The sequence below is a fragment of the Convolutriloba macropyga genome, chromosome 3 (genome assembly GCF_964194025.1).
Source record: "Convolutriloba macropyga chromosome 3, txConMacr16.3, whole genome shotgun sequence".
NCBI lineage: Eukaryota > Metazoa > Xenacoelomorpha > Acoela > Convolutidae > Convolutriloba > Convolutriloba macropyga.
The window spans coordinates 22,738,898-22,753,875 of NC_134470.1; the positions used below are offsets into that span (position 1 = coordinate 22,738,898).

General features: G+C 35.4%; 1 protein-coding gene across 1 annotated transcript in view; it reads left to right on the top strand.

Moving 5' to 3' along the window:
• The window catches only part of LOC142336073 (uncharacterized), a 482,576-nt gene that overhangs the window by 192,415 nt on the left and 275,183 nt on the right, over nt 1-14,978 (top strand). The gene's annotated exons all lie outside the window — the stretch shown is intronic.

The window sequence follows — 14,978 nt, forward strand, 5'->3', positions numbered from 1 at the left end:
AAATCGATAGTTACCATTGGCTTATAAAAAAATTTCAATGAATCGTAAAAAAGTTTTCAGAGAAAAGCTCATAGTTTAAATGGCTTTGGCACTTCCTTCTCGCATTTTTCCACTGAAATTTTGGACTTTGAAAGTATTTGTTGTTGTTTTCATAGTCAATGACATGTTGTAAAGCCTTATTGACAATTATTGAATCACATACATCCTTGTGGTCCCATCTAGGCATAATGGAGCGTCTTTAATGGCTTCTGTTGAAAGCTATTGAATTTTATGACGTTGATACCGTGGAATTTCTCAAAACCGTGGTTTTTATGTATTTTTCATTGCAATACAACTTATTGTGATAAATTATCGATGACCTATGAATGGAAAGATATCATTGTCTTTTCATCGACGGAGAACTTAGCGTGGTTTTTTAAACTCCATTGAAAGCAATTGAATTTAATGGCTTTGATTCTAGTGGTTTTCCAAAAAACTTCGTGGTTTCATTATATTTGTTTAAATTTGTTATTTCTCAAGTCATTTTGTAACAGAAAACAAATCCCATTCCTGTTGAAAAGTTAAAAGAAAACAGAAAAGATTTCACTGAAAAGTTTGTTCTCTAATGGCTTTGCCACTTTTCTCGCTTAATTTTTTTTGAATTTGCTGTTTTTGCCTTTTTTATCTCCTTTAGGTAGCCGTAAAATGCTGAAAAGTATCATAAGATTGTAAGTGACGACTAAATTATTGATGATACTCAAAGTTGTCAGTTCATAGCGAATGGTCTTAAAGTTTTTGATATAAAAAATTTTCGATGATTTTTCAAATTTTTCAATTTTTGTTGTTCTTTTCGTCAACTTGTAACTTATTCTCGTCATTGAGTGGTCCCATCCAATTCCTTGAATTTCAAGAAATTACATATCTGTTGTTATTATGTTTTAACTGATGTTTTGTTTAGTGGACAAGATGCGCTTCATAAAAATTTTGTGAGTGTTGTATTTGTGTTTCTTTTTCTCTTCTTTTTGCACATTCAGCTAATAACAGATTCCTCTGAATTTCAAATGTGGCCCAATTGAACATATTTCTCTTTCATTATATATTTAGCTGAATTAGTATAAATAAAAACTGAAACAAAGAACCATAAAGTTCAGATAGTAGCTAATGATTTTAATGGCTTCAATAATTTGTGTTTATTGTTCACAATGTTTTGAGGTTTTCCGCATCTTTAGTCCGTTCCTATGGCTTATTCCAACCAAAGACAAGCCCCATTGTTTTCATAATGACTTTTTTGGCAAATTTATCAGGATTTGTTTTGATATAAGCTAAAGCTTTTTTAGATTTTTGAAATTATTTGTTTTAAAAATTGTTGGTTGGTTTTTGATTTTACACTCATTTTCTCTTCTCTTTGTCGAATTGTTACCTAGTCTCAATAAGGAAATCATCCATCGGGTGTACAGTTAGAAAAAACTAAATGTGTGTAGTTAAGGTTTTATCTGATGGCATTTTGACGTTGTTACTAGGTGTTTTTAAAATTAGATATTGGGTTTTTGCCGTGAAATTTTTGTTTTTGCTTATTTTGTTGTTTGCTGTTTTTTGTCGTAGTCTTTTCAATGGCAGATCTCTTGAGAGCTGTAATGAGATATGGTATTATGTAATTCAGTTAGTAGTTAAGTTTTATAACAATTTTTTAAAACTAAAAGATCTTTTTTTGTTATTTCTTCATTTGGTTGACAATTAAGTCAAAAATGTAGATGAGCTCGGGACGGAAAATCATGTGCAAACGCACATTAACGAACCTCCTCGTTTTTTTACTTGCTTCTAACTTGTACAGATTAAAATTTTCAACGAATTTACTTTTAATCGGAAGATTTCAATGCTCATGATGTAGACATAACCAGTTTAGTTTTTGGAAGCAAACAAGGTAACCTGCTAAATTATTAATACAATATATGACTTTTGATGTATTTTCATTTTCAAATCAGTGTTATGCAAAGAAACATTGACCTATTCTTTAGTCTTGTGAAAAAACTCTTGTCGTTTTGCTTGCAAACCACTGTCAAAACTTTTAAAATTAAACAATGCAATGACGTAAAACTTAAAAAAAAAAAAACACAAATTTCCGTCACTGAATTCAGAAGTAGCAGCTGCTAAGCTCAAATTGCACGCAACCAATTTTCAAAAACTGAATCCCACTTCGAACAGATGCGTGCAAGTTAGTGTAACCAGCCACTATCTATCATAATCAAAATTTTCAAAAGGGAGCATCCGATTCGTTTAATCCCTGAAGGATCAGCTCAATCTGAGAGAGAACGCAATGAGAGGCATGCTCAACAGAAAATTAATGGCAGAAACACGATCAGCGAATAATGGAAACCAAAATATTATTATCTTGGAAAAGTCTTCGCCTCAAGCCAAGAACAAGAAAGGTTCCTTGCTATACCTCATCGACAATCACACCATTGCAAATTTTGGGCAACTTGTAGAAAAGGTAGAAGAAGAGGTTTATTCGTGCCCCTGAGGTCATCTATTATGCATATGTCAAACCCGTCGAGAGGGGAATGAGTTAAGCACTATTGTACAAAATTTAACGAGCTAACTTTGAGTTGTGAATTCGGAAATCAGAAAGAAACAATCTTTTGGGACGTCTTCATCAATAATATGTTTAATATCGTAACTAAAGAAGAGCTCTGAAACAGACAATTGAATCTGATCGGGCACTGGACCTCGCCTTGAAAAACTTGGCACTGAAAATCAGCAACAAAATCAAACGCATAATAATGCACCAAGTTCGACAACTTTAATTGCAGTCAATTTTCAGTAAAGCTGTCGCCAACCGAATCGACTCTCCTCAAGTTTCATTGTCAGAAAAGTTTTGCGTGCGCTGGTGACCAATTGTCAAAATTGAGAAATGTATTTGTCAACTGGCAACAAAATTTTTTTTTGTACCAATAAAAAAAATGAAAGGAATACGGTCAGCAGGACAGCAAATTCAAATCCACCCAATCCGAATGTAAACAAAAACGAAACAAAAAACGGTTATTCGAGTTGAAAAAGTCGCAAAACAATAACCTCTGAAACCTTATTTGTAAAAAAAACTACAATCAGTTTTAGGACTTCAATTACAGCAGCTAAGCGACAAATTGCAGAAGATAAAAGTAGTATAGTAAGTTGCCTAGTGCTTGTAGGGGGGGGGGGGGGGGGGGTTCGGACCCCCCCCCCCCCCTACAAGAAATTTTACCTCTGAAAAAGTGATTTTCTCTAAGTCAAATCAAGTTTTTTGGCTAACTTTCGCCAGCGTGGGTGAGAATGCACCCAGGCTGGAGAAAGTTAGCCAAAAAACTTGATTTGACTTAGAGAAAATCACTTTTTCAGAGGTAAAATTTCTTGTAGGGGTGGGGTTCGAACCCACCACCCTACAATCACTGGGCAACTTACGGCTGTTCCAATATTCACTAGAGAATAACTGGATAGATCCTAAACTCATAGAATATCATAACATGATTTCTTTAAAAACCCGAAAAACCCTATATGAGACACCTGATGCCTACAACTTGGAAAAAAATTCAAAAATTTTCAAAAATTTTTTCGAAAATTTTTCAAAGTTTTTCAATGTCCTAAAATTGTCTATAATGGATTTTGTGCTATGAAAGAGCACTCAAAAGTGATTTTTTGTTGACTTCAATTTTTTTCACTTATGAAGTATGGGGGTCAAAACATATAAAAATTTCGAATTTTTTGAAAAAATTTTTAAAATTTTTAAAAAGTCCTAAAATGGTCTGAAATGGCTTTTTGCGCTATGAAAGAGCACTCAAAACTCATTTTTTGTTGACTTGAAAATTTTCTCAGATAAGGTCTACTATAACAATTTCCTCGAAAAAACTATTTGATTAGCAATATTTTATTCTCTTGAAACTCTGAAACTTTCCTTCTGAGATGTCATAATTCAAAATACAAAACACAAATACCAATTCAATCAGTGTCAGAGTTTCTAGAATCAAGACTTTTGCTTTCATTGAATAGGTTTCTGTTCACATTAGCAGTTTTCTTTCTTTCACTGTCACTGCTGCTGGTAGAGTTATCCAGGCTTTCCTCGGCTTCGTTGAGATTGAAGGGGTTACTGATTTCATGATTAGAGTCGTCAGAATGATCAGACAGGTTTGAAAGGTCGACAACATCATTTAACTCCTCATTCGAATATGATGGCTGATAAAAGCCGGGATCAGGTGTTTCCCAGCCAAATGCCTCCCCAATTTCGGGAAGTTCCAACACCTTATATGGTTCGTACAAATCTGTATCCCCATCGGTTTCAACGCAAATTTTCTTCGTTATGTTCTTATCCCTCAACGAATAGTGTCCAAATGGTAGCGTAGTTTTTCAATTCGAGCTTATATATCTTTTGTCATCATATGCGCTTAGTGCAATTTTGTTGACATAAACAGTTTGTAATTGGTGTTTGTCGGTGTTGAACTTGATTTTTTCTACTCTCACTAGATCACCGGTTTCCAATGTCTTTTTAAACATCTCATGGTTCAATTTGGCTTGAGCGAATTTTTTGGTTCCTTCTGCGGTCATTTTTTTTGCCCGTTAGCAACGAGAATAGAGTACAATTTTGGTTCAAGGGCACAAAACTCCTGTATTGGTGTTCCCGCAAGTTCATCTTTGAACTTTAGCACAACTCTTTCGTTTGATCTATCGTAGAGTTTGTGATCTGTTGGAATATTTGAGAGGTCGAAATGATTTTTGAGATCCAATTTTTTTTCCAAGTCGTCATAAAAATTTTTGCTTTTAAGCTTGTAAATGAAAGAGTCTGTATCTGAACACAACAGCACACAATCGTTTTGTTTTTTCATTACATTGTAATGGAACTCTAGCATGAAGAGCTTTGAAAGCTGTAAAATGCTAGCACTAACAATTGTTGGTTTGTTCCACAGGATAGACTGCTTTTTTTTAGTAATCAGAGTCAAGTTTTCGTCTATAATTTTGATTAATGAAACTTTGCCTTCAGATGTTGCTTTCAGAAGTTCTTCTTCTGTTCTGGCAAATGAAACTGTCACTCGGTTTCGCAGACTTTAACAAAATTTTCCAAAGGTCGAGTTTGACATTAGTTTATAGAAATCTTGATCAAACTTCGTGGACGCTTCTTGTCGCTTTTGCGTGTTGAGTGCTATGTAGCTTGAAAGCCATTTCGATTGTCGGAATTTTACAGCTTGATGAAATTTTGTAATTTTGATGCCGTTGTTAACGTAGAATTTCAGGTTACGATAGTGAACCACATAGTTCTTCTTGGGATGGAAGGTCTGTCTCAGTTTTTTGTTTTTGACACAGTCAATTTAAGGGTGTTTTTTAGAGAAGTTTGAAAGTCACTCAATTCTAGAGGATCAATTGATTCTTTGTCTGGTACGAGTGGATAGTCTGCGTGTTTATCATGTAGTTCGTCAGGGTACTCCAAATCGACTTCAACCAGGAAACCAATATCCCCCTGATCTTCGGTTTGTAAAATTGTGTCTAATGAAATGTCTTCAACGAGCTCAAAATCCTTGAGTGGCAATGGGTATTGGAGCATGATGCCACCGTAAAGATTATTCGCATCAATGTAGATTATTGATGAAACATCTTTTGACTCATCAAATTCCGGTAACATGGTGTTGTTGGCAACCTCATGTCTTGAGCTAAAGACGGAGGACAACCCTCCACGCATCATCCTTTCCGTCAAGTCAAGTATTCGTCGATCAGTCAGTAACTCAAGTTCTGGTTCACAAACTTTTAAGCAGGCACTTCCTGAAAGGTTTGAGGCCGTATAGAATTGCGAACAGTCCAATCCGTATGTGTTATAACACACGGACCGTAGCTCCTCAAACCAGCATGCTAACTGGAGAACATCTCCTGTAAGGTAAAGTTGGAGGAACTGTTTAAGGTTTTCACAGTTAAACACTGAACACATTATTCAACTGAATGAGTTCCTCATTTGTGAAGTCGATTTGGTTGTCTTTTAAACTGTTCTTCCAGTTCTTGAAACATGGAAGAGAAAGTTCATTTAGCTTACTGAATGAGTCTACATTTGAGTAAGGAAAGTTTCCTTTCTTCTTCAACAGTTTTCGCTGCTCGTCTGTATAGCCCTGATAGAAGTGGCCTAGGAGAGAAAATTTGTTGTCGGGTAAACTTTGTACTAGTTTGTCTAAGCTACAAGGCATGAACTTGAAGCTATCGATAAAACGAAGGTACTCGTACACTGCATGTTTATCACGCTTGCGTTTTCGCGTTTCGATAAGAGCGCCGAAATTGAGTGCAATAAACTTCTCATCATTGGTTGGTATGACTTCAATTTTTGTCGAATGTGAAGCCGAGTGTAAGGACTTCACAATATGATGTAAATCATAATTCATCATATTGTGGGCGATCACTGGAGTGTAGTTTAGCGTTCTTCGGTTTAGTTTACATGCACTGTGCGCATACCCAATGAATTGTCCGTTGTAGTGACAGTGGTCTAATACCTTTTCGTTATCATTGTTGAAATCGACATTACAAATCCAACACCTTGACCAGGTGTCTCTTGGAGGTGCTGTGCCGAGATAACATGGGAATTTCCGCTTTTGCTGATAGAAATACTTTGCAAGTTTCTCTATTTTTGTAACAAAGCGTTCCATACAATCAAGTCCAGTGTATATATATCAAAATGCAGGGGCTCAGAGTTATCACGTTCAACAACAACCATGCAATAATTGCAAGGAAGATGTTGTTCTAATGTAGAAGTGCTTGAAGTAGTTGGGTTGTTTTTTGCCGTTGCAACGGGTACAATCAGAGATTCCAGATCCAGGTACACAACAAAAGGTGAAAACCACCTTGCCACATAGTTCTCAAACTTTACGTTGTTTTTGTCGAGTGTGGGCATTGTTATTTGTACTGACTCGTTTTCCAGACATGATTTTTGATGGGAAGTGAGTAGCCCTACTGATGAACATACATGAAAACAATTGCGACACAACTCGCTCCTATCACGATACTCCCTTTCTTTGACTTTGGCAACAAGTTTCTTTAAATTGATAATGAGAACGTAGTGGTAGGTCTTTTCGTTTTGTAGGAGCAACAAGTCCAGAACAAAGGGAAACGGTTTTCTTTTCGACAATCTCAGGGGCAGTAGCTGTTTCTTGTTATACGTGAAGCAGAACTTTTTTTACAATTTCGGGGGGGGGGGGATATCAAACAAAAAAAATAATATTAGATAACGGAGTTTTTCATAAAAGTCAAGTTTGTTTTTACTTCGAAAGGCTTTTTTATAGTAGACAACAGTGTAACTTAAATATCTCGTTACCTGAAAACATTGACTCGCACTTCATTGAGATCTTCGAACTTTGATATGTCATGAAGACTCATTGGCATTTCAAATTTTCCTTTCGGCATCTTGGCTGATGGGTTCTCCCTACTGTATGTAAGAACATTTGTCCTAGGTCTGACGCACGGAGCTGGCGGTTCCAGTTTTTTTGTAAACTAGGTGGTGTCCAGCTGTGTAGCAATATAGAAAGCAGTTGTTGTCGCTTCCATTGTGTATGTTCAGCAAATTTGAATCCCTTCTCAACGGATGTCCCTCATGAAACGGTATAAAACTGCTTCCCCGGACAGACACATATTTGGCCAGCTTCAGGGTAACTTTGTCTATTGAGATTAGCTGCCAATCACTTCCGTAGATTGAAAACGAAACAAGTTTTGAAACAATGTTGTCGACAAGGTCTTCAAAAATTTCATCCGAAATCTCTGAATGATGTACGATTCGTGTATTCGCATTAAAAAACACGCTCAATTTTTCTTGATCATCTTCCAAAGGTTTCTGAAGCGTAATTTCTACTACAAGTTGAACCTTTTGTGGAAACTTGTGCCTGTGTTTTTGGACTGTTTTCGAAATTTCCTCCCGGTTCCTGAACAGATATTCCATAATGTCTAAATCCCCCTGGGCCGGCTCAAATTCGTAGTAGTTTAGGCCATCGCTAATTGAACTGACTGTTGGTCTAGACGTATCAACTTCATGGGTTTCCAAGTCCAAAATGGGCAGACCATGCTCATTGTTTATGTGCTCTGCATATTCGAGTTTTGATTGAAAACCTACGCGACAAGTATAGCAGACTTTTAAAATGGGCTGTTGATGAGAAACATGAGAATGCTTACGCAGTGTAGGAAGACTTCTAACGTTCTCGGAACACTGAAAACAGCTGAAAGTCGGTATATCTGGAAATATTTTATGTATATTCTTCATATGCTTGTTAAGGGACCTTCTGTTGGAGAGCTGAGCAGAACAGTTCGGACACTGAATTGGCATACTGTAGAGAAGTACGGAACACAGTTTTTAAAGCTTTGAATGGTGTTGAGACTTTTGAATAATAGGGTAAGAAATGTAGAAAATAATGATTGAGAACGTTATGATGATTGAGAAAGAATGATTTTGAGATATTTCTAAGTTGTGAGAGTTTTTAAAAAGCTTAGGAAATATTAATTTATAGTAAAAGTATGAAAAGCTTTTAATTTTTTTTGCGACCAAATAGAGGTACGTATTCTTTGCTTTATGTTTTCCAATTTATTAAAACTTTTTCACCCAAAAGTTGACGAACAGATAAAGCTGAATTTTCTGCAATCAAGTCAAGAAATAAAGTTTTGATTGCGTGGCACTACACGGGTTTCGTTTAATTCTTGAGCACACCTTCAGTTTACAGCTTTAGGCAGTACAATGTTTTCTAACCATGAGGGGGCGCAATTAAATATAATTCTTATGATGACAATTCATAATATACAAATTTCAACTATGTCTGAGACCTTTGTGTAAAACATAGGCAAAATATGGCAGGAACAATAAATAGGCTTATCAGTTCTTCTTAAATATTGCATGTACTCCCATAATAACTTTCTTTGTATTGTGGAATTTGAGTTGTAATTTGAGTTTATTGCAGAAATATATATAAGAAAAGTAAGAAAATTCTATCGGCGAGTATATGCTTAGTTATTGTTAAACGTTTTTTAATGAATAATAAAGCAAAGTGAGAGAGTTTTCATTCAAATTGAGTGCAATCCTAACACTAAGTTCCCCCTTCAGAGATAACGAAAATTCTTTCCCTTCAATGTTTGCTTGGTAATAACACTAGTCTTTTCATTAATCAGTAAACTTGATCGAAATTAGAATTTTATCCATTGGTTGTTGTAGAGCAGGGAGTGTCATATCAAAGGAAAACGGTTCATGAAATTGAACTCTAACCTAACCCCTGAACGTTTCAGATAACAAAAACTGTTTTATTTCCCTAATTTTGGGCTGTGTAATAAGCACAATCTTTTCGTTAAACTGTAAACTTGACTAAATTTAGAAACGTACTGAACGGTTACTGTAGAGCAGTGAGTGTCATATCAAAGGAAAATGTTTCATGAAACTGAATTCCACCTAACTCCTGAATGCTTCAGATAACAAAAACTGTTAAATTTTCCAACTTTTGGGCTGTGTACTAAACACAATCTTTTCATTAAACAGTAAAGTTGATTATATTTAGAAACGGACTGAACGGTTACTTTAGATCAGGGGAGGGTCAAATCAAAGAAATGCCTTCTTCTCAGCAAATATATGCATAGTAAACGCAGTATTTTGAACAAATATGAGATTTTCATTGTTTTTGTTGATCACCGCAAGAGCAGCGAGAAATTAATGAAAAAAATTGAATCAAAAATTCATTATGAAAAAGTTTTTTCAATGGAGCCTAAAAAGTATTAAATTGTAATTCCAGATCACTTACCTATAGATTCAGGTAAAAAAATTAAAAATCGTATGTCAAGTTTTTGAGCTAAGGTTCAAAATATCATTAAAAATTGCATATTTTGTGTAATTTCTGTTGAAAAATAGGAAATATCTCTATTAATTTTTAACAGTACCTTCATTCTTTTAATCGGTTCCAAACTGTTAGTTCAATCACTTTCACAGTACGTCGTGAAAAGTGAACGCAAATTTCATTAAAACTCTAAAATTTTGTTTATTATGTTGTTATTTTGTTTATTTCAAAATATCATTTTTCATATAGGAACCTTTAAAAATTATGTTTCTCAGACATTTGAATTGTTTCTTCAAACAGATTTTGGGTTCACTGTAAGCAGAGATATCTCAATTTGACTCTCAGCACTCAGAAGAAAATAATTGTTCTGCAAAAATGTCAAGATAGTTTGTTTCTTGTTTGATTTTTTGCTTCCTTACTTAGAGATAATGAAAAATTATATATTCTGAAGAAAATACAATTATGGAAATCCAATTGTGATCAATATGCGGTGAATGAATGTGAATACAGTTAGGACACCATACTGTTTTCAAGTTTTATAAAATCATTGCATCAAAAATGTTTGAGTTGTCAAAGAGTTCTCGCATAGCTGAAATTTTTCTCTTTTTTGGAACATTGTCAACTGAGGTGTTTTCAGTGTTTTCGGGAGTAAAAGAGGAGTTTTTGGTAGCGGTATCTTCTTGTTCTTCAATTCCATTGTAAGTTGTGGGAGTCTCAAAGTTGTCTCCAGAAAGGTTTTTCAACAGATCGTTTGTGTCTGCAGGACTGTCAAAGTTTATCCATAAGTTGTTGCTTTTTAGATTCGAAAAAAGTGAAGGACACTGCTCTGAGCTATCTGGGCTGAGTGTTGGACTGGGGTCCGCAGTAGGCGTGCAAAATGGTGACGGATTTGTTGGAGGCTCAGGAGAATTTGGAAGCCCCCAAAGATCCGCTAGGTTGTCGCATGCTTGCAATTCACCGGGCTGGTTCTCGTAGAATGGTACACAGTCACATTCGTATTTTTATATTAATTTTTTGGTTCCCATTGGTAAGTTTGATATATCATATTGTTCCAGAGGGTGCAAAAGTGTTGTTGGTGGTACAACTCCACCTGATGTGATGAATCCACTACCAGTAGTTTCGGGTTTGTCGGGTAACTGAGCTATAAAATTGATGAATATTTTTGGAAGCATGCAATGGTCGTGAGTTGTCCACTCTTCATTTTCATGAGAACGTTTTTCTTGTACAATTACCACGAAGTTTTCATGTACAGATTGATAGATAATTGTGCGTTCACATGACAAATCGCTTTCTGACAAAATATGGTAAGACATTGCAATTGCTCTGGAAAATTCAGATGAACTGTTAAGTTATAATTGAAGTTAAACAACAATGACGAAAATTTTGAAAGATAATGTTCCCTTGAAGCAAATACTAGTAATGTTGAAACGAAAAATTGAATCAAAAAAGAATTGAGGTACAGTTATTTTAAAAAGACAATTGTTTGCAGTATTACAAGCATGAACTTGAATATAGAATTGAATGAGAATTTCAACAAGTATGTAGGTTGTTCAATGTCGTTAAAGCGTCAAGTTTTGGCAAACGTGTTGGGTTCACTTTATTGATCACGTTAGTCTCTTGACACACCTAAGGTCATACATGTACTCTTCCTTTTGGTTTTATCTGTTAAACCAAACATTAAAGTTGTATTGTTTCCAGGCAAGACCACCCCGAAGTTAAGGCAGGCTCTAGTACCATGGGAATTTGTTTGCATACATAAGATAAACACATTTATGTGTTTGCCTATAGGACTAACGTACAAATACTGTTAACTCAATAGATTATATTTCTTATCAGTTAACCAATTCTATTTTTAGCGTCTGCGTGTAATTTCTAAAATTTTAGTGCACGAAATCATTGACACGGTTTTTCTTGAAGCAAAACAGTTAGTTGAATATATTGAATAAGGAAAACAAACTGCCTTTTACAGCGGAAAGAGACGCTGAGTTTGGAGACGCTCATTTTGACGTTTCCAAGAGTGAAAAACGTTTGATCCGAGCAACAGTGAAAACTTATGACAAAACAGGAACTTATATCTTCCTGAAGTTGTTCAAAAAAGTTGGTCAAGAGTTTGAATTTCAACAGAGAATAACACTGACTTTAGAAGAGTTTGCAAAGTTATCGAAAAAGAACGGAAAAATTCGTTCTGCTGCTAACGACAACACTGAAAACGATTATACTCTGAAAGCTCCCTCTGCAAAGAAACCTAAATTAAAACAAAAAGACGACGAACACGAATTCTCCGAATAATTTCTCCAAATAAGAGCTCGATTGAAAATGGTAGAAGCTATGTATGAACGTTCACCTGGTTACTTCAAGCAATTTCAAAAAAAATTCAGGTTTTTTATCACTGAAGAGAAACCAAAATCAACGTTTGCTAAAGTTTCAGCCATATGCATGCACAATGATGGCCTTTTTTGTGGAGCTTTACCTGCTAATCATTATCATGTTTTGTTTGATGTGTCAGATGTTGCTACAGATTTCTTTAAAAAACTAAACTTTATTCTGTTCCATGTTTATATACAACTTTCAATTGTTTATTCTCGAATGGCAAGGACTTGGAGACAATCGGTACGGTTTTTGAAAAATTGAAGCTAACTATGGAATACAATGGTCTAACATTACAGACGAAGGGAGACACTACAAACATTCAAACACGTTTACCCAATTTGGTCAATGGCGTTGGCTGCAAAACTCATCGGGCAGTTGGAAGTACTGCTTTCAAAACTCTAGAAAATAGTGTTGAGAAAAAATCAAACCAACAATTGCAAACTGACCGATTGTCTACTGAAACTCTTAAGAGATTTGAGAAAATTTTGCATGGTCCTCATTCTGGTGCATTCTGTCAAATAATGGATATCTTTGTGAGTGGCTATGGAAAGTTAGATATTGACAATGATGTTTTGTGTGTTCGCTTAGTTTTTGAAGAAAAAATAATGTTTTGAAAAAAAATTTATTTCAATACAAAAGTTAGTAATGTTAGAGCATCATATGAAGCGCGAAACGTATCAAATCAACATCACTCATTTTTACAAATTCTTTTTCATCAAAAAGATAATGAGCAATATAAATGCAAAAATAAGCCACACAATATTGAGTTTGGTTTTTGAATTGGCTGGTTTCTTAGCAATTCATATACAGTGTGTATATTACCAGCAGAGGAAACAAGTCTATTGTGCATTGTCTACGTTTATATGAAAATAGATTTTGTCCCAAGGGACCCGCAAAAATATAATCTCCGTTCCTTCGACAAATAAGTATCCAATGTGTTCCAATTGATTGAGAAGTTGACACATTCACAATAATGAAACTGTTCCGAGATAAGTGCAGCGGAAAATTGTCAGCTGTAAACACACCATGAAATTTGTACTTCAAACGTTTACATCCTTGAACGAGGTTGTTTATCTCATCTTCATCCATCAATTTGTAAGAATATGATTTTTCGAAACTCTTCGTGCAGAGTCGATAAAAATTGTACTTGCTTTTTCCCCAATAAAAAAAATTTCCATATTGTTGGGTAATGCCGCTGAAAATTTAAGTTCAATTGAAATTGAACAATTTGTAAGTTCAGGGTGAATAAAATCATGTGACGCCTGCTGAGTGCTGGTGTGATCTGTGATCAAACACCATAATAAAATGGTTAGGGTATTCAGAAAAACTTATTCCATGTCCATTGTCAATATAGGCCAAATCTGACAGTGTGTTGAAGTACAAGCGTTTTACGTCAGCTGTATTCATGGGGCTGTCTGCAATGGGGAGTCCATTTCGATAAATACATATTTGCTCCAGATTAAATTTACGAAAGTGAAATGGATTGAGTTGTTTGCTTCCTAAGAAAGCTTCATTTGTGTTAAGACAAATGGCAAGACGTCGAATAGGCTCCCTGCTAAAAACATCTTCCTGTTTCCAACTTTGCAAACCAGTAGAAGCCAGAAATGTTTTTGTTATAGTTTCCAAGTAAGGATAGGACGCTGGGCTTGTTAGTAAAGTTTTTTCAATGGCAGAAACGACGTCGTCGTTCAATGTCATTTTTCTCACATACAAATTAGCTTCTATAATTTTCACTTTGTATGATTTTCAAGCATCGTCAGATATTACAACAAAATCATCTATAGATCTTCGAAAGGAAATTCGCAATGTGACTCCACTCAAAAGATGTCGATCGCATGTAAAAAAATCTACTGCCACTTTTCCATAAAAAGTACATTCAGCAGATTGTCTAACCAAAGCTTTTCGTCTGTTAACTTCAGCTGTTGCTATCGCTCCAGGATTATCCTCGTACGAATAACCTTGGTAAGCCAACCAAGTAGCCTTTGCGTCTTTGTTGTGAGAAAATTTGGTTTCAATGAATTTTTTGAGAGCATAATTTCCATTTGCATTTGAAATTTTTAGTCCGTTGGCAGATACTGTACTGTCAGAAAAGAGTGAATGTAAAACATTATTACAAAAGTAAGGAGCGTCTGTTTTGGTTACATCTGCTGCAGCTCCAGCGTCATATTTTAAATCAGCTTCAGAAGCCTGAACTATCTTGCATTTGATTTCCAGGGAAGTTTTTTGCAGATCAATAAAATTATTTCTGTCTCCGGCAACCTCAAACTCAAGCATGGGTCCGTTAGGACTGTAAACTGGTCCTACTTTTTTACAAAAGCTCCCATCAAAAATGCAAGAAGCGCTGGTTTTTCGAATAAATCCAAGGAACTATGTGTTGCCTCTGTTGGTAACATATTACCGATCATTCTTAACTTTGGCAAAGAAATCCGACCGACTTCTCTTTGGCTGTTTGTATTTTGAAATGACTACCTTTCTCTTTTTGCTACTTTTTCTCGCTTTTGAACCTGAACGTTTAGATCGTCTACGATTCATTCGTCTTTGTCTCATTCGCAGTGCCAATGAGCCTCCTGTTTGCTTTTTGACTGTATTCGATATCGTGTTTTTCAGCGCTTGTTTTGGAGATTTTTTTTTACTGACAACGTCCATTAACTCTGGTACGCTCTGTAACAGAAGTTTCTTTCCAACTCGTTTTGCTGCTGGTAAAAAAAATTTTCTGGCAATAGGCAGAGCGATTCTTCCGATACCACTTGCTAAAGCTCCAAAGCCGCTACCTCTTTGCCTATAGTGCCCAGAAAAATAAGGCAATGCAGATGCTTGACTGGTGTAGTATGAATC